We start from the raw sequence: 19,486 nt of genomic DNA on the forward strand, positions 1-19,486 counted from the left end.
TATGTTGTCTTCATTCTCATGCTAATGGATTTCCATCATATAAAATATTAAAGAGAAATGGAGTCTTACAGGTAAGGGTTAGTACTCTTGTCAGTTGCAGCAGTTAGAGAATCTAATACATGGTTATTTTAGTTTGAGGGTTTTCACTAGCACTGATTTTACAGCTGCTTGGGACCTGACAGCTGACATACACAGAGAGAATGCATTAAACCACCTACAACTTTGTTATTAATTACGATTTGATAACTTGCTCCCCCCATCCTCCCCTAAAACATATGCCATGACAAATGAAATCAGAAAGGTGTTTCAGCTCTTTCATAGCTGGGTCTAGCACTACAGCGCTGAAATCAGTGTTTGGTTTCTTTTAGTAGGTGAAAAGATTGAGCCCTGAGTGTGAGTAGGCTGCAGGCGGTGTGTTCTGTGCTCAGGATCTGTACTGGTGAGCATGCTCTCCCTCCTCACCTGCCACAGCCTGAGTTTCATATCTTGTAGGGCATGCTGCATAACCTGTATTTTCATTTTTTAAATAGCAAAGTATTATACTTACTTTGGAAAAGGGGAGAGAATAACCTCCAGATCAGCCAGCACTGAGATGAATGTAATTAAAGCTTTTTTACTGAAGACATTAACACCAAATATTCCCTAAAGTACTGACTGTAGAGTTCTACATTGCCATGAGGTGAATTTTGGAAATTCAAATTTATATACACTGAAAGAACATAATTAAATTGAAAACCTGGAAAAGTTCCATGTGACATATTTGGCAATGGTTCTGCACCAGGCAACTGGTCTGTGCAGTGTTGATTTAGGGAAAGACCTTGCATATGCACACATGCCTATTAGTAAGTGAAGCAGAACATGAACATGTATTGAAAATGTTGTACACACGTTGGATTTTTATTTCTGAATTGCAGGTTTTCCAATTATATAAAATATTTTAAAATTAATTTATTAGGTTTTTGAGAATGACGTCATGCAGTCTTACTGTGGAATTTAAAACACCTTGTGTTATCACAGTAAGCTGTAAGTTGAATGCCTTCCAAAGTACGAATCTTGGCAGAGAATCGCCATTAGACCTGCCGTAGATACAATGCCACGTAGCATCCTCCTCACGTTTGAAATATGGCTCAGAATCACCCACACACACATCCATTATACTCCATAAACATATCTGTTTCCTTACTGCTGTCATTTAGAGTGGGCATTTGCCTATATGTGAAAGTTTTGATTTTACTGTAATTATTATTTGCATTAGTGTTATAGCTAAGATTTCCTGCCATTAGCTTCTTTTGCAATGTGTTATAAATATCAAAGCAGCACACTTTCAGCTGAAGAGAGTCCATTTTAGCAGTAGCCACTGTACAAGCACAGAACAAAAGGGCACTTTCTCCTCCAGAGATCATGCCCTGAAAGCCTAAGGTAAGCCACAGCAGTGGTGGCTGGTGTCAGCTAAGGGTAACCTCAGCAGCGCTGGGTGCTCGCAGGTGTGATGACCGGTTGAGGTAATGGCTGGATTAGCTTTTGGTGGGCTCCCCATGAAAGGCAGGGCTGCACAACTGCAGACATCTGCAGTGGAGGAGGAGTGCCTGAATGATGGCAGACAAGGCATGTGGGGATCCCTCCTTCTGGGTGTTTGGATGGAGGAGGGAATGGCTACTGCACTGCTCAGTGGAAGGTCAGAGATGCTGGCCTGTCCAGGCTGATTTTAGTGGTCTGAAGTGGTGGGGTCAAACCAGTGAGGTGGAGGAGAATTAATCTTGCCATGCTTTTAACACTTCCAGAAAATAAACATGTCCATCGGCATCACAGGGCATAAGGAGCCCTGAACCCACAGCTCCCTGGCAGCTCTTGGTGGAGGAAAGCAAGCTTGCCTCAGCCCCTGGTGCACGTTCCCCAGCCCCGCTGAGCATCCAGCCGCTCACTAACCTGGCATTTCAGCTGGCTGGGGCAACAAGCCAGCTCTACTGCCTGATCACATCTGCTCTTAGAGATTATTAATAACTTCACCTGTGGAGACCAGCTAGAACTGTACCTCTCCTTGTGCCAAACAGATCAAATGAAATGTAGCTCCAGACGCCTTTTTCTGGTTAATACCTTTGCTCCTCTCCATGGAAAATCCAACAAAAACACCTTCACCTGGCATCTGGTAGAGACATGTACATCTTCAGGGCTGAGCACACTGCACCACTGCCCTCTCAGGATGGAAACCCAGAAATGCCCTCTGCACTGACATGGCCAGATCCTGCATAAAAGGATGTACAATTACTCACAAGGCAAAGCAGAAATAATGTGCAAGGTAAAATGATTTTGGCTGGGAACCACCTATTCATCTATCTAAATCAGTGTTTGTTTTCTTTCAGTACACTTTTGGATAGGCCTGAATAAGGCTGTGCCGTGTGAGGACACACAGGAGAAAATGGAAGGGAAGAAGAAAGTTGGTACTTCAGTTATGGTAGTAAAAAGCTACATATCTCAGTGCGGGATGTAAGAGCTGTGTGTATATATTGGTAGGTCTGCGTGTGCTAAGCTGTAGATTTTCACCCAATGCAATCATTCTTCTGATTTCTCTTGGACCATCGGCTATGCCGAGCTGGAACCATCTCCTGGTAGCTGAATTTCAAGCTCTGTCCAAACGCTTCATCAGAATAAGAAATGGTATGTATGGGCATACTCTGATCAACCTCAAAGCCAAGAGGAGGTACACATTATCTGAAACTATTACTATTCATGGAAGGTTTTGATCTTCAGAGGGTTTGCAAAACTAAATCAGCAGAGTGGGGGGAAGCAGTATTTCCTGGGGATAACCATCTTGGCAGGCTCCAGAGCAGGACATGATCCAAACTGGTGTGTATGGCACATCAGTAGATGGATGTCTGCAGGTTGGGGACCATGCTGCTCACCGGGGATGGCAACGAGGAATCACAGCCAGTCCCAGGCAGCCAGCAACCACAACAGCAGCCTGCGAAATCTTGTTTGAGTTATCTTCCAGCTTCATTTTTCTGATACACAAGTGTCAGATGTGCTTGGTTAATGAACATTCACCAAGATAAGACTGAATGTATTTTATGAACAGAATGAAAATCTCGGTTTATGGTTGTATCAAAGAAAGACTCTAGTCCCTGTGTTTGAAAAGTCTAAGAATGTGTACATTCAGTAACTCCTGTACCCTGAAGTCTAAGACTTCAGCAGGGAAATAAAAAGGATACCACCTTTCTTGGTTTTAAAAATCTCATGACTTCCGCCTGACTGAATTCTTGGGGTTGGCACTACCCTCATTTCCATTATCACACAGCCCCATTCACTACATCCCTGGAGCCAGCATGGTGCTCTTCCACATTGAGAAATGCCAGGGTGTGTGAAGTGCACTACCAGCTCTTCCCTCACTCTTTCCAATGCCTCAGCAGAGGAGGCTCACAGTGAGGCTTTGGCTTCACATGATCTGGTGTAAGCATCCCCACCCCTCCTTGGAGATGTGAGCATCTCACCACCATGCACCTGCTTCTGCTGCCTGGTCAGCCTGGCTGAAAGAGAAACACCTTTTTATTCTGTTTTCCCTTTTTCCCTGAGTGATTTTTAACTGAGCTTTGTCCAATGAGCCAGCGCATTGCATAGCCACAGAAATAATCCTACCGGCAGTGGTCAAGGACAGCACAGGGCTGGGAGCCATGGGACTGCTTCCGCTGGCTGCTGCCAAAATGCGTGTGTGTAATGCACATCCGTTAGTGAGGCTGGGACATCTCAGGGTGCTCACTGATTCGACTAGAGCCCTTCAGTATTTGCTAAACATGCTCTTAAATGAGCTCTTCAAATAGCCTGTGCCATTCTTCTTCCTACTGAAACAACATGAAGAAGCTGTGAGATAGTGAGTGTTTGTTTGCATCACAAACACTTTTGTGGAGGACACAACTGATTTGCTTTGAAACATGCAGGAAAGTGATATTCATTACCTCATCAATTCCACGTGTATGTGGTTCCTCGTTTTGGATCCAGAGCTATCTTGCTTCTGTCCAACTCATTGATTCAAAACATCAGGCTTAAGAAAACTCTGGAGAGCAAAAAGGAAATCCTTGCTATTCCTTTTGTAATATAAACTTAATTTTTCTTTACTTTCTTCAAAATTAAAGAAAAAAAGTAAATACTTTTTCTTGTATCAGTTTCATTTAGAAAATAAAAAGTATCCTATTTGCATTCACACTGACGTATTTAGGCCTGTTTTTAAATACTCTTATTAAGTCTAATTATCCTCCCAAAATGTATTTATATTTAACAGTGTTTTACAGCACCCTGTAGCTTACTTTCTATAATATATCAAAAGAAATATGGAATGCTTCCTTTGCTGTCTCACACAGCAGTATAATAAAGAAAATGGAGAACCCAATTTTCTCCTCCAGTATGTGTCCCAAAGACAGTGTAAGGGAGCCTGTGGTCTTTTCTGAGATTATGTTTTATATTTGCATTCCTAGTCTCCTTTGGGTTAAGAACCAGCCCTTCCCCCCGAACCTTAATTTGAAAGCATGGAATACATTAAAATCATCTGATTACATGGTCAGGGTATGGGAAGGGATAAATTAACTTGGGGGTGGCAAGGGACAAAAAAGGATTAGCTGAAAAACTATTAGCCCTTCATTACTGTCATGTCTATTGATTTGTACCCCATAACAAACCTGGGTATAATACTGTAGCTGCTAAGCCCTGTGACTTAAGGATGAATCCCTTCAATTCTTGGGTAATTGAATGGCAGGGACCTACTGTTGGAGTCCTTTCTTCATAAAGAAGTCATGGCTGCTCTCCAGAACGTGTGCCTGGGTTTCTGTCTGTGGAAGCAAAAGCTGGCGTTGGATTAGATTTCATCCTTGTAAATTGTCGGTCGCAGTCAGGGACCCAACCTGGACAGGGAAACTTGGCCGCCCTCAGGTCTTACAGGTTGTACACAGACAGCTGCACGTGCACATACGGTAACACTAGCAAACATGACATTTTTCATCATTTCACTATTCCCTATTGGATAATACACAAATATTTATAAGATGTTAGATCTGCATAGAATGCATAAAAATATATATAAGATACATATATATGTATGTAAAAGCTGTATAGTTCAGTGTGGTTAGAGTACTGCTACACCTTATTTCCAAGATCACATAGTAAGTGAGTATGTTTTTCATGCAAGTAACAGAAAATGCTGACGTTTGTTTTCTAGAGAAAGAACAAACCTATTAGATGATCAAGGGAAGGGAACAAACAGATCAAGATAAATGTAAAAGAACAGTGTAAATCTGTTAAGCTGGTAATTGTCTATGTGTGATAACCTTCTTTTAGATACTACATTTTTCTTGCAGTAATACTGACACAGCACTATAAAATTTAGGGCTTCTTTTTATGTCTGCTCCATCCCAGTGGGATATCTGCCTGAAATACTGCTCCAAAGGATACAGCACATAATCAGTCCCTTTGAAACAGCTTCAGTAATGCTGAATCCATATAAGTACGGATGCCACTTATGCTAATGGGACCATGCTTCTTGCCATCTCCTAACAGTGCTGTAAAACTATTGTCACACTCAGCAACTAAATTTGTGTAGCGTATAACCACATACAGTGCTGAAATTTACTGCATGATGGAAGTGATGCCAAATGTGCCTAAAACCTAAGCGTGCTAAAAAGATAAAGCAAGCAACAGGTAACTGTAGAAAATCTGGGAATGTTTTTCCTGTGATCACCTTTCTACCTTTCCTATATACACATCTCCAGAAGATGCAAGGCTAATGTAAATGATGTTTATACTGTCCTTTCTTGCTCCTTTTTTCTCTCCACAGCAATGCTCCATCCCTAGGAGAAGGCACTGGGAAGCTATAGGAGGCTAGCAAAAGTCAAAGATGCCCCTGAGAAAAACAAAGGCACATCTTTAATTTCCTGGCTCCATTTCCACTTTGGGGCTGATAAGATCTCATCCACAAATACGTCATTCATGCCTTGGCTGAGCATTGCTTTAGGCTCAGGCAGGACCAGTCACATGTGGTTTCTCTTTTCCTCTGTGTCCTCTCACTCAGTGGCTTCTGCACAAGGATAACTCTTCTTCCTAAGCAAAAAGTGTGGGTTTCGAAGCTGACACATTGAAATACCTACATTCCTTTCCCCCTTACAATGCCCTTTGACTAGAAGCTGCACATACTTTCTGTAGGCATAACTTCAAAATAAATGCCTCGATCAGGAAGCCTAAAGACTTAAATTGCAGCAGAGGGTAGTAGCAGGTGGCCTCAGTGCATCACCTCAGGCTGTAATTTCAATACCCATTTGCATATTAGATGGACAGTATATATATATATATATGGACCTATGCATACTTAGGGTTTAGAGTTTCTCCATCAGCACTACAGAAACATCTTTACAGCCTGGCAATGTTATAAACATCTCTGTAGTACATCGTGGGCCAAGGTACAAATCAGCTTATGTGAACAACACCAGTAAGGTTAGCATAAAATCCTGCTGAGGACCCTTTTAGTGTGTGGTGGGAATAATTAATATAGATCATGGGAAGACACAGGCAGGATTTTGGGTTCATCAAGAATAAAAGCTTTTACGCATGGTTAGTCAGGAAAAGAGAAAATGACAATGCAAGATTGACCAGTCTTTACATTATTGGGCTATTACTTCTTGCATCAGTGGAAAGTCCTTCTTTACTAGTTGTTTTGTTTTTCCCACAGTAAATCCAATTGGCACCACCACAGTTGCAGGGTTGCAGTGTTTCAGCAGCCCTTCATCCTTTCTCCACGCACACTTATTACAAATGCTACAGCCTTATGGAAACAGCTTTGAAATCACCGCTGGTGCAAATGTATCTGCCTTCAGTTTTGTCATGGCTTTGTAGACCATGACTACTGCAGTCCACAATCGTTTTGTAAAATCAATGAAAACCTACAAATGTTAACCTTTTATAAAACAATCTTGTGCTGTTGTGTTTTCCCATCCTCTCAGCTGCCTTTAAAGGGACATCCCACTAATGACACTAATTCCATGATGGACAATGGATGTTTGGAATTAGCACAGTAGTTAGTGGCTGGCAGCTTTTCTGGGGATAGACTTCATTCACTATCGTGCTTGCAAATCCATGCCGATGTTCCTCTTTTACTTCACAGGGTGTTAGCTAAAGGGCAAAGGCAGCCTACAGTGTGGAGCATCCTTGAACTCATGACCTGCAGATCACCTGCTCTGTCCCCACTCCATAGACTACAGAGCTGTTCATGAAGCAGTTTCTAAACCCTTGTCATTTACAGTCTGCCACTTGAAAATGTATCTTCACAGTTTCAAAATGAGGTAGAAAACCTAATCTTGTCAGGTTGTCCTGACATTTACTCTGCCTTTTCTTGAGTTAGAGCCCAGAGATGTACTATAATGTTTGACCATTAGGCTGCTCAGATGACCCCAAAACAGGCTAATTTCCAAAATGAAGTTTCCAGGCACTGGCACTACCACATAGTGCTGGCAGTGTTCAGAAAACTAGTATTTGTTTTTCTAAAATAGATCCCAAAACAAAACAAAAACCATCAACAAACACCTTTATTATTTGCTTAACTGATTCAGTAATATTATTTTTGTCTTACATACAGCTCTATTTTAACTTAATTATGTTTGCCATCTGCTCAATACTCCAAGGAAAGGATTCGCTTAGAAAAAAGAGCTGTGTTCTCTACCACAGGTAGCATTGCCTCTGACTCCAGAGCAAAGGGGCAAACAGCTGTCAGTACCCAAGGGAATGCTCAGGAGGAAATGTCTCCATCTGACAAAGAGAAGCAAGGACATGACATCCCACTATAGCAAGGTAGAACTTTCCCTCTGCGTTTCACTGCAGGCTTCAGCCTCCCATCCTCACGTGTTTCTGAGGATCATACTGTTTGTATGTATGATCTGAACCGCTCATTAGAAGTGTTGAGGTACACACACTGGATAAAATGCCCTCAAAAACCCTCACATGTCCTACATGGAGCTGCAAAAGATGTGTACAAAGAATGCAGAAGTATAGAATGGGAGGAAGGAGTAAAGGTATGTGCAGAACTCAGCTGTGTGGGATTTGCCCCTACTTTATGCTGTTTGAAGCTCCAGTAGCGATTTCATCATTCCTTGCTTGCTACTCGCTGCTGCCACCACGTGTTACCACAATTCTTGTTTGAAATAATAGTGCCCCTTGCAATAGACACGTGTATCCTGCTGCGGGCCAGGAGGACCTGGCGATGGTGAGGCAGCACCCCAGAGGAAAGACGTGAGATGGGCAAGCCATTCCTTGGCAGAATGGGCATTGCTGGACACAGTGCAACAAACTTCGGAACAGCCCTGTATAAGTAAAAGCATCGGATTCTGAATCAAGGATTCATGCTATTTAATACCAGTAGAATTTATAGATGTGTGTTAGGAAGTGCCAGGCTCGTGCAAGTACATGCACTGACAGTCTCTCCCTCCCGTGCCTTCCTCTTGCGCTTGGGTCTCTTGTCATGCTGTTTGGGAATGACAGATGTATTAATAATGAACACATGTGGACTGCACTCAGGAAAGCAGTTTTTTCCTCATTCTGATGATCTGGTATTGTGCCTATTCCCTGAGGAATGAAAGCCAGCTTTCCAGTTTAGGCTTATTAAGAGTAATTGTGGACATTTTTTGCTATCAGTACAAATGACTAATTAAAAGGTTTTAACATTTGCTGGGTCTCCATGATACAACATGTGGGTAAGTTTTACCCATGTCACTACCCACTGCATTAAAAACAAATCAGGCTCTCACATAGTAGGACAGCAAGTTCCTACAAGCGAAACTTCCCCACTGTGACTTGATTTTCTGCTACAGTTATTTCATTGTAAATAACTCTTTCAGGATGACATTTAAGTGACAATCTGTTGATAGCTTATAGTATATCATTTCAATGGAATATCTTGATATGTGAGTTTGTGTAACAATTTGCTTGTTTGTAGCCACGTTGAGGGAAACAGGGAGCATATGCACAGCTTAGCTGTTGTCTCTTCCCTCTGTGTTGCAAGGTCTGAAAGTACATGCCTAGGTATAGATGCAGTGTTACCAGTTCTCAACGTTGGTTAATGTGTTACCAGCACATACTCCTGGGCCAAAGACTGGTTTCAGAATATCAGCGTGCATTTAAAACACAAAAGCAAGTTTAGTTTCCAGCTTTTGTGACTAAGAGATAATGGACACGAGAGCAGATTTCAGCAGTGTTGAAAAGTAACCATCATACACTAATATTAAAGCCTATATTTTAATAAACAGGACAGATTGAAGTAGTTAGTCTGTGATTTCAAGGGCCAGTTTTCAAAAAAGCAGTAAAAAATGTGGGATTCATTTTATTCCATGGGGCAGGACCATCTTTATTGATGGGAGGAGAAAATGGAGGGAAAATGACTTGGTTTGGTGTCAAGCGTAGGCATCAACCCTGTGTTCACCCTGTGGCCTACTGAGATGTTTTAAAAACTATGGAAAGTACAAGGTCGCTTCTGTAATAGGACCTAGGTCCCTCAGATGGAATGAAGTTCATTACTTTGAGCCCCAGCTCTTTCCACTGTCAACCCTCCTTCTTGTGGCATACTCTTCATACGTGCTGCAGTTCTGGGCCTGATGGCAGACCCAGCAGTCTGTCTCAGGCTGTCCCCAGTATTAGAAAGTTAATATTCCATTTTCTTCTGTTATTTCTTCTATTTCCACCTCATCATGAAGTGTTGTGCTGTAACATACTTTACTGTTGCTTACTGCTCAACTACTGGCCCTGAGAGAAGCAAGAAGAGAAGTGAATGCAAACAACTAGGAGTGTCCTGTCATTAAAAACAATGAGGTTGTATTTAATTTCACTTTCTAGAACCACTCCTTCCAACTGGTGGAGTCATGACATTTTCTACTTGAGAGACAAGACTAAGGAGAATAAGGTCCTCAGATTCGTGCTGTTGTCTCTGACTCTTGGTTAAGGTTGTATGTCATTACAGTGATGCTATGATGACATATATTCTATTGTGTTTGGCAGAGGAAAGTGGTTGTGGCTCCACTAATTTACTTCAAAGCTGGTGTGGGTGTCCTGAGTGCTCTATAATCTTGAAACAACCAGTGTTGCCTTGTTGGAGCTGTCACTACAACATTTGATGGAAAACAGAAAAGGAATAGAAGTGTGTATTTTGGAGGATGTGAAGGGATTCAAATCAGTTCAGAAGGAAAAATACAGACAATGTTTCTTTAACATGGAAATCCATACGAGATTTTCCTACCAAGTACAAAAAGATCTACATCACCTACCTCTAGGGCAAGTCTAAAAAATATTGCAAATGACTTAGGCAGTCGTTAAACATGACCTTTGGTCTTGGCAGCAGCACAAGGAAAGCAAGAAATAATTAAGCAAGCCACTGTTGAAAGCACTACTGACCGATTTCAACACTGAGTTTGTTTTCTGCTGCGAGATGTTTTTGCCTCTCGTTGTTCCATTTTCGCATCTTGAAAGTCAGACACAGACGTTATTTTAGTGTCTACAAATCTAGTTATGGTAATTTGCATTATACACTTAGAATTGGCATCAATTATTTTCATGCAAGCTGCAGCATCCAGCATTACTGCTTATATTTTTATGTTTCTGGGTTATACATTTTTCAGTAATTCTCTGGAATCTGCCAAGTAAGGTACAGTATCTTGCTGAGGTCTGGGAAGAAGGCAGTACTGGGTGGGCCAAATGCTCCTTCAAGGCATGAGAAATGAACAAGAAGTCTTTTGGTGCTTTGCCCCTTCATCTCACTGAGCAGAATCAAAACAGTCTAACTGCTCAAAAAACAGCACTGGACATCTGCCTGGCTACTGAGAGGTGCTAAAAAGACTTTCCAAATTGCCTAAGTGTTTTGCTACCAAGCTTCTCTTGATTCTCATGAAATTAGGAAGCTCAGCACTTGGAAAATCTCCCTAGGCTCCGGATTCTTTAAGGTATTTAAGCAGTTTTACAAAGACTCCGATTCTTTTAACATAAGAACCCAAATGCATTTTATTTTTAGACACCTACTGAAAAAAATTGTCCCTTTTTCTCTTACACGAAACACTTGCAGCAAGATGCAATACAGTGAAATACACATAGGGAGCCTCTTTTAAGCAAGTATATTACAGGCTGGTCTACCTTGAATAACTTTTTTCTCATCTTAGTTTTTATGAATGAAAGAGAATATTTTTTACTTTATAAGAATTATAAATTTGAAGAGGTTTTGATGTTACAGCAGACCTTCAGAAGATGATGGCACTATCTACCCCAATAAAAGAGGACAGAAACCAAAAAATCACAGGCTTTAGAAATTCCAGGAATTCAAGTATTGAAGTAACAACAAATTCTTTCTGTGTAAATAGTAAAAACTGGACAGAGAGTGGTAGGTCCTACTAGAAAGTCAATCAAAAATAGATGTCTGTTGTGTTCGTTGTTTACTTATCCCAATTTGATTCTAATGATTACAATCAAACTAATTAACACGCACCATTTCCAATTAAAATATCTCACAAATTGCATAAAAATCAACGTCATAAAGCTGTGCAAAGTCAAACGTTACTCTCGAGTTCTTGGATTCCCTTCCAGCCTTCCTCACTGTATTTCTGAGATTCATCATGCTGGAAAGCCTTTCTGTAACTAATTTGACCAGCAACATTAGTTCCCACATTAAATCCATTTTATTCATGGGATACATGAGCAAATGTGGCTAGAAGTTCTCTGAGGAGTGGAGCATTGCATCCATCGTTGCACTGTCATTTGTTTCTGAGTGTGCTGTGGTCTAACTCAAGGAATTTGTGAGTTATCAAGAGCCCTGTTAGTAGAATGCTTCTGCTTTATTTCAGTTTGGAAGGTTAGAGGCTGGATGCTCAGCAGTAGCTTGAAGGGTCACTGAGAGGATTATGTAAAAAAAAGCAGAAAAAAAAGGTGCATCGTTTTTATTAAGATAGCATTAAGAGAACTATTTTTTATTAATCTTTAAGCAACGAGTGAACTTTCCTCCATTATCTTACAATGTGTACTCTTAAATAACATGCCTTTATGCTAGTCACATCCTAAAATGAAACCTATCAGAAACAGGTTAAATAACTGATACAGTTTAACAGCCCATGTAAATAAAACACAAATGGTAAGCAAATAACTTTAATAATAATAAATAGGTCTAATACTGACATTGCAAAGTAATGAAGCTTGCAATGTAATGAATCTTTAGAAACACAGATGACAATTTGCTTTAATAAAACCAGTTTAACCTTGATGGTGAATACAGCTTTCAAGCCATACAGAGGAGATAGGAACATGAAGTTACATTCACAGATATCTATGTTATTTTGGAAAATGGTGACTTACGTGCAAGGGAAAGTCTCCCCAGCATCAAAGCATGCATATAAACCAGTAGCATCCAAAAGGGAATGCCTACATGTGCACAGACTAATTTAGGGTCTCCTTCAGGCTGTAGGAAGTCAAGAACCTGAGATGAAATCTAGTCCTAGGAAGAGCTGCCCTACATGTTGCTGATATTCCCCTGGATTCCAAGACTAAGCTACTTTACCTGAACTCTCATCTTTATGTATTGTCCTTAAAGACAAGCCCTCTGCCCCTCTTACAGGAATGTAGTTTCCTCTGCTTCCACCTTCCTGAATATATGCCAGTTTAAATAAGAAAACTGCTGTGTGCATTTCCATGTAATGGAAAATAAAGATCTCTCATCTTCCTTCTTACAGAGCAATTTAAATGCCACATCCCAGCCTGACATTTATTGACAGAGGCAGAAGCTATTAGCATAGTTTATCAGCCTCCTGCCTGCTCTTGGAGGAGCTGAAGATGCAACACAGCCATCTGGGCAGTCCCTTGCTGTTACTGTGTGCACTCCTGGTAAAGAACAGGCACTGACAGTGCTCAAACACTGATGCAGAAAAAGCCCTTCTCAGTGTTCCCCAAAACTTCCCAGACCCACACCCATACACTCATGGCTGAGGATACCTTCCTGGATTGTCATTCCCAAGAGGTCTGGCCCACCACTTCCATTCTGTCCCTGGGGATAAACTGTGTTTGGGTACTATCTGCCCCTCCCTGCTCCTACATACCTGGGAGGCTGCAGTGATTATATCCTGTCTTTCTGCATTTTCTGTTTCTGTGCCTCATCAACACTTCTCTGCAAATGGTTGGTATCTGCAGATTGGTTTTCCTGCAGCATGTTGAAAGTGCTGCTAGCCTTGCGGGTGACATCAGCACGGAATGTGAGAACATCTGATAAATGCGCTATGAAGTCCCATCATGGTTTGTCCTCTCTCATTAATATAAGGTTGTTACTGCATCTCATGTTTATTATCGCTAACTTCTCTTGAAAGACCTGTCTGGAAGCATTTAGTGTTTTTACAGCTCATCTCTGAGATATTTTTACCTTATTCACCAGCTATTCAATTCTGTTATGCACTGTAACACAAGAGAAAGGTCCCCATCACAATTTCCCAAAGAATGAGCATAAGAATCAAAGTTAGATGTCAAAGTGCATTCACTAATAGCTATTTGAGGGAGCAAGCAGGGTTTATTCTATTACTAACCAGCATTTCTGATTCTTGGATTAATGACAAGTCCATCAAATCCTGCTGCTCACCAAAAGCTATAATCAGAAACAAAATCTAGATGGGGCCATTTCTATTATTCTGTAGTGTGTAAGGTTAATGTCATGTACTTTGAAATAGCTCTCATTGCATTTCAGTAGGACTTCAATAGTGTAAAACATACTGTATGCACTGGATACAATAATAATTATGTTCTTGTAGCTTAAAGCAGGATCATCCACTTTTCTTGGAAAAAAACCCCAACTGTCAAATCAAGGCTATGATAATGAATAAGGAAAGATAATTCAAGCTACACTTTTTGTTTCTTACTCTCCTGGCATCTTTCCTTCTACTCTTTTCTGTTCAGCTTAAGTGCTTTGACTTCCTAAGCCAATTCTTTAGCTAAACTAGTGCTCTAATTTTAGGTGTATCATATGGCCTAAAAGACATTTTCTTTGAGTGATTCTGCAGTGTGGTTTCTATACGATCGTTACTGTGTTGGGGGGGCATAAGAAGAAAGAACATTTAGACTCCTTTTCTAATTCATCCTGTGTGTATTTGCAAGGAATTTAGTTCCAAGAAAGCTCTAAATGATAAAATACATGGCCTCACAACATGCTGCAAGTGCTCGTTATTTGGTATCCTGATACACTCTGACTGCTTTTGCAAACAGATGCTCCAAATACTGTTCTTAATTAATATCAAGGATTGGATTCAAATACTGGTCTATGCCAGCAGAAGACAGCATAAATCCTGGCAACAGGCCCTGATCTAGCAAAAGGATGGTTATGAATGCCCGAAACACTTGCAGGCTCCACTCTTTTGTGGGCATACTTGCCAGACATGAGGATATGATGCAAAAAGTCTGGATCTGGGGGTATTTCTCAGGTGTCAGGGTGGTAGTGCAGTCCAGATGGCCACTTGACATCATGTGTGCTTGACAGCACGACTTGTATGCTTTGGACACATTGCTCTCCAGTCAGGCTGGAGAGTTGCTTAGTCATATCATCAACCACTACTACAAATCCATTGAAACTTTTAATGAAGATATAGGAGTTAAGGTTATGGAAGGAAGAACTGTGTACTGACCTTTCACTTAATGCCTCGCTTTTTTCTTGTACCTTATGGGATTATTTCTGTCTAATAATGGATGCGTGATGTTTTTTAGATAGTAATGGAGTAACGGAGAGGGTAAAAGATTTATTTTGGGCATGGGGAGTGGCTCAATACTCAGATTTTTGCGTTCAGTCTTGACAAAGAGGAGATAAAACACATGGAAAAGAGGCAAAGAAAAGGAAAGCAGGTAGCAAAAGCACATTTTCTTTGAGCCAATGACTTCTGAACCATGTCATCATTATACAGTGTACCCTTTCTTGAGCAGACTAAGTAGCTTTGAAGAGCACCATGGCTGTACAGCCCTACTGGTCTGGTACCAGAGATTTCCAAAGATTCAGCATTTATCTGCAGTGTCAGGGCTGAAGAAAAGCAAGAATTCAGCTCAGTCCGACCAGCCACTGCATCATATATATTAATTGTACATATAATAGTTAGCAAAGATTGTTTTTTTAGGTTATTTCTTCTCATGAGTTCACAACTTCCGTTCTAAAAAGGTTTAACCTTGGACAGCAAGGCTGAACTCTTAGCAAGAGGCACATACAACAGGAAAGGAGAAGGAAACAAGAATAAAAATGAAGAGATAGAAATGCAGTTTTGCCAACTCATTTGCCTCTTGGTTCCCTTCTCTAGCTCACTGGATAGGTTATTTCTTTGGCTTAACTGGATATCCTGGACTCAAAGTCATGAGTAGCCTGGGGCTGATAGACTAATAGAGCTAGAAAGCTTTCCAGGCTGCCTGTTCTCCCAGCCTGTGTCAGACTGTTAACCTCCCCAAAGGTCTCTCTGGTCTGTTTTCCAACACAGAAATTTTAGTCAACTGATTAATATCCAATGCTCTTTAATTTAAAAGCCATAGTGTTACCACTGTCCTTTGTGTAGCATGATGTAGGGTTTTATTTAACTTTGCTGTCTTCTTCTGTGCACATCTTTGTAGAGCAAACTGATTAAAAGTTCCATTTGCTTTACAGGTCTATATAACCTCATGAAAACTGAGGCACTGCGAAAAATCTTCAGTGTCTGCATCTTGCCAGTCTCGTGTTTGCTTCATGTTTGAGTGCAGTTTAAGGCTTATGACCCTCCAGGAAAAAGATGCACCTTTTTTTATAGAGAATTTGATGCTTAGCACAGCAGAAGCAATAAAATTCATCACCTGGGGATGTACACCCAGGTATTCCTGAAAAATTCCCCCTGCTCCTGTCCTTGAATGGGAATGGTCACAAAAGGCTTGCCGGCAGTTCCTGCTTGGAGTAGGGGTCTCTGCCTTTTTCTCAACAGCTCTGTTGTGTAGTAATCTCTGAAGATTAGAGGCACAGCTCTAAGGTGGTAATGCCTTTTCTCCCCTATCTCCACTGGCATTTTTCAGTGCTGACCAGTTTAACCACTGGCTTTTTACCAAGCCCATCTGTTCTACTTTATGCCACTTCTCTGCATTATAAAAGAACTAGAGGGCATCTACTGGGAGGAAAAGCAGAGTACAATTATCCTCTTACAATATCCTCACAGTATCCTTCTCTGGATGCAGTTTACTGCTTGGTATCCTAATAAGAGTTTCACCCTGGGTGTGTATTCAGCAGTCTTCAGGGCTAACACACTATCCATGAATAATTCCTGAACAGCAAACAATAACCATGATTAAGGAATGGGAATAATCCATGCTTGGAAGGATCTTGGCAGCAGATACAAACACATGTTTAGATCTAACAGATGCAATGGAGGAAGAAGCTACAAGATAGGCTGGGGCAGCGCAGTCAGCGCGTGGGGCTGCTGCAGATCGGCTTGGACCCTTAGACTGAAAGGGCCCCTGGATTCCAGCAGCCAGTGCCGTGTATTTCCTCCTCAGGGTGCAAATGCTGAGGAAAGCAATATGAAGAGGGGAAAACAAGCACTAGCACACGAATTCATGAAAACTCCAGGATGTGATTATGCAAAACGCAAGGTGCGGCTGGACGCACATGTTTTCTCATTAAGATGACTTTCGCATGATTGCAACCAGAGAGAAATCTGTCATCGTGCAACCTAGTTGTCTTTTTTTTTTTTTTTAATTTTCCTATTTTGGTTTTGTGTATGTGTGTCTACCTGCAAAAGGGAAAATCAGGTGAGGAAAAAGGAGCATATAAAGGAAAGGGTTGTATTCCCTATAACAAAATTTCCCTTTAACAAACAGAGATAATTTATTGTTAATATGCAGCTTATTCTACCAGAGCCAGGTAAGAAATTCCATTCCTGCCAAGCATTACAAGACCATCCCAGTCAAGAGACTCTTTAACATGTCCAATGGCATGGTGTCTTATCAGCAATAAATTACATCCTTAGTCGGTCAATAGAGTTTTCAGCATGCCAGAATCAGGAGTAGTTTCCACAAGTTCAGTCAGTAGACAAGCAACACCAAAATGTCCAGTACAAACTACTTTGAACAATCAACTGTGCAATGGCAAGTTTTAAACTTGTAAGGGATTGTTGTATGCATCTCCACACAGATAAAACTGTTGCTTTGTATGTCAGTTATTTCTGCTTGTGCTTTCCTACTCAACTGGTTTGCAAGCCTGGCAGAGCGCAACTAATTGCCTTTTGGAGTATAAAAAAGGTCTTGAACAATTCTTGGAGTTACAAGAACAAACAGTGTGATTGGCAGAAAGTCTTAAAAGAATTGTGAAATTTTTGTCATCAGAGAGCTAAAGCAACCACAGAATCAGAGCATAGCGGGAATCACCTAGGAACTTCGGAAGGACTCAGCCCTTTTGATTTGTGCTTGCAGTGCACATCCAGAAATGTTGAAACCCTGCTAAACAGGGTTTATCTGCAAAAATGTATTACTGAAGTGGCAGGACAGTATTGATACAGTATTGCAGTGTTATGCAGTATTGTCTGCAATCCTTTTTGGATAACACATTTAGTGTGCCCCCTTCCCCAAAGGCCAGGCTGAATGGGGCTTTGAGCAACCTGGTCCAGTGGAAGGTGTCCCTGCCCATGGCAGGGGGTTGGAACTGGATGAGCTTTAAGGTCCCTTCTAACCCAAACCGTTCTGTGAATCTGTATATGGTGCCATTCAGTTGATTTTTACAGTGCAACATACAGAAGACCAAATCCCAGTGAGGTAGTTTCAGGACTTCATCACTTATGGCATTGGCTATATTGTAGCAATTAGCTGTTTGCAAGAATAGAATCTCTCTCCTTCAGAGTACCATGGTCATGACAATGCATCAACTATATGAGGACATTACACACTTTTATAGGCGCAATTACAAGGATTGAATGAGTTTGCTGAATATATTCTCTGTATGGGGTAATGCTTAACTGTAATCATATACTGAATGAAGCATGCACATTATCTCGTGTGACCTGATTAGTCAGAAATAGTGTTTCCACTCTTTGGAATGAGATGGTTATCAGTTGCAATAAAACAAGCAAGACTATGCTTGATGTGAACTGTGTGCTACTAACATCACCGAGTCTTTGAACTTGTGTATGAAACATTTGAGAGACTAACCCTAACAAATTGAAATGGAGGTAAAGCAAAGAGCTTCAGAACCTGATTATGACAGCAATGAAGGTGTGAGATAATGAACCTGTTTTGGGAGAGCCACTAGCAAAACTGCTTCTCAAAGAAACAAGAAGTGTTGATATTATCTGTCGCCTAAAGCAGGCCAGTTTCAGCCTGATTGCATTGTCCCTTGTCTAAACTGATTTGTGTAAGGTATACAGGAAGTTCTTGTATCAGGAATTTGCTAGACTTAGATGTGCTTGATCATATGGCTATTTACATGTTGACATGGAGCTACTTCCCTGCCAACCTCTCATCACAGCTTTAAATCATTTATACAGGGCAGTTGCCAGAAGCTGGAGATTACCTCCTGCTTGGGTTGGAATGGGCTTCCTCCCCCAGCTGCCCCTGGTCCTTCTGGTTTCCCCATTTTCTAATTACAGAGAAATGGTTATTTCTGGGAAAAGGCATGTTCTTCAAGGGCTGTCCCTTCCTTTTGCAGAGGGAGCTTGATAGCAAGCACAGCAGGGCACTTACTCTGACTCCTCCCACCTGCACATTTGCTTCTGCTTTTATCCTCATCAGAGGATCTTCTACTGAGCTTCCAATGAGGCATCTCTTAGTGAACTCTGTCCCTGCTTTCCCAGAGTTGGTGCCCATTGACACCGTTGCAGATTCTCAAGTGTGAATGCTTTCATATCACAGAGGTCTCTGGGTCCAGGGCTTGACTGTCCTGTCCCCTTCCTTCCAACTCAGTCACTCTTGATCCATGGGGTTCAAGTACCTTCTCATCCCAAAGGCTTTATCTAACATCAGTCATTTATCAGTTTCACAACTTTTCAGCCAGTACTGCTGGGTTTCCATCCAGCCTGTCCTCACACTCCCTCCAAATACCTTTGGGATTGTCTCCTCCAGCCAGAGTAGTCCCGACATGTATAGCTATCCAGGATACTAGGTGCTGCCTGCATCACTCTAACCAAGATCTTTCTTAACCAACTCCTTGCTGCAAGGCAGCTCTTTCAAACAGGTCAGTAAGTGCTTCTAGGCCACTTTCCTTTCCTGCCATTTTATTCCTCGGTATCTTCTCCCCTTGGAAATCCCTACAGTGGTCACTGATACTCTAGGACAGACATTTACCACCATAGTTTGTCTGCTGCATTTCCTTCTGCCATTTCTGTAATGCCACTGAACTCTCCATGCATTTTGCTCTGGGGAAGGCCAACTGCAACACCACTGTCTGGAGCTCTTCCCTGCAAGCAGTGGTGTATTTTTCAAGTATGGTGGCCTCTGCTACTTCAATGTTTCAATAAATCAACACTTCAACAGT

General features: G+C 41.4%; 1 long non-coding RNA gene across 1 annotated transcript; it reads left to right on the forward strand.

Moving 5' to 3' along the window:
* Positions 1–558: 558 nt before the first annotated feature.
* On the forward strand, positions 559–3,235 carry LOC133211033 (uncharacterized). The gene is made up of 2 exons (XR_009725079.1): positions 559–1,419; positions 2,361–3,235. It is a non-coding gene; the product is annotated as an uncharacterized LOC133211033 (long non-coding RNA).
* Positions 3,236–19,486: the final 16,251 nt, after the last annotated feature.

This window comes from Neopsephotus bourkii, unplaced genomic scaffold, assembly GCF_033783945.1.
Source record: "Neopsephotus bourkii isolate Nb327-2 ecotype Australia unplaced genomic scaffold, CSIRO-AGI_Nbou_v1 NB_549, whole genome shotgun sequence".
Taxonomy (NCBI): Eukaryota; Metazoa; Chordata; class Aves; order Psittaciformes; family Psittacidae; genus Neopsephotus; species Neopsephotus bourkii.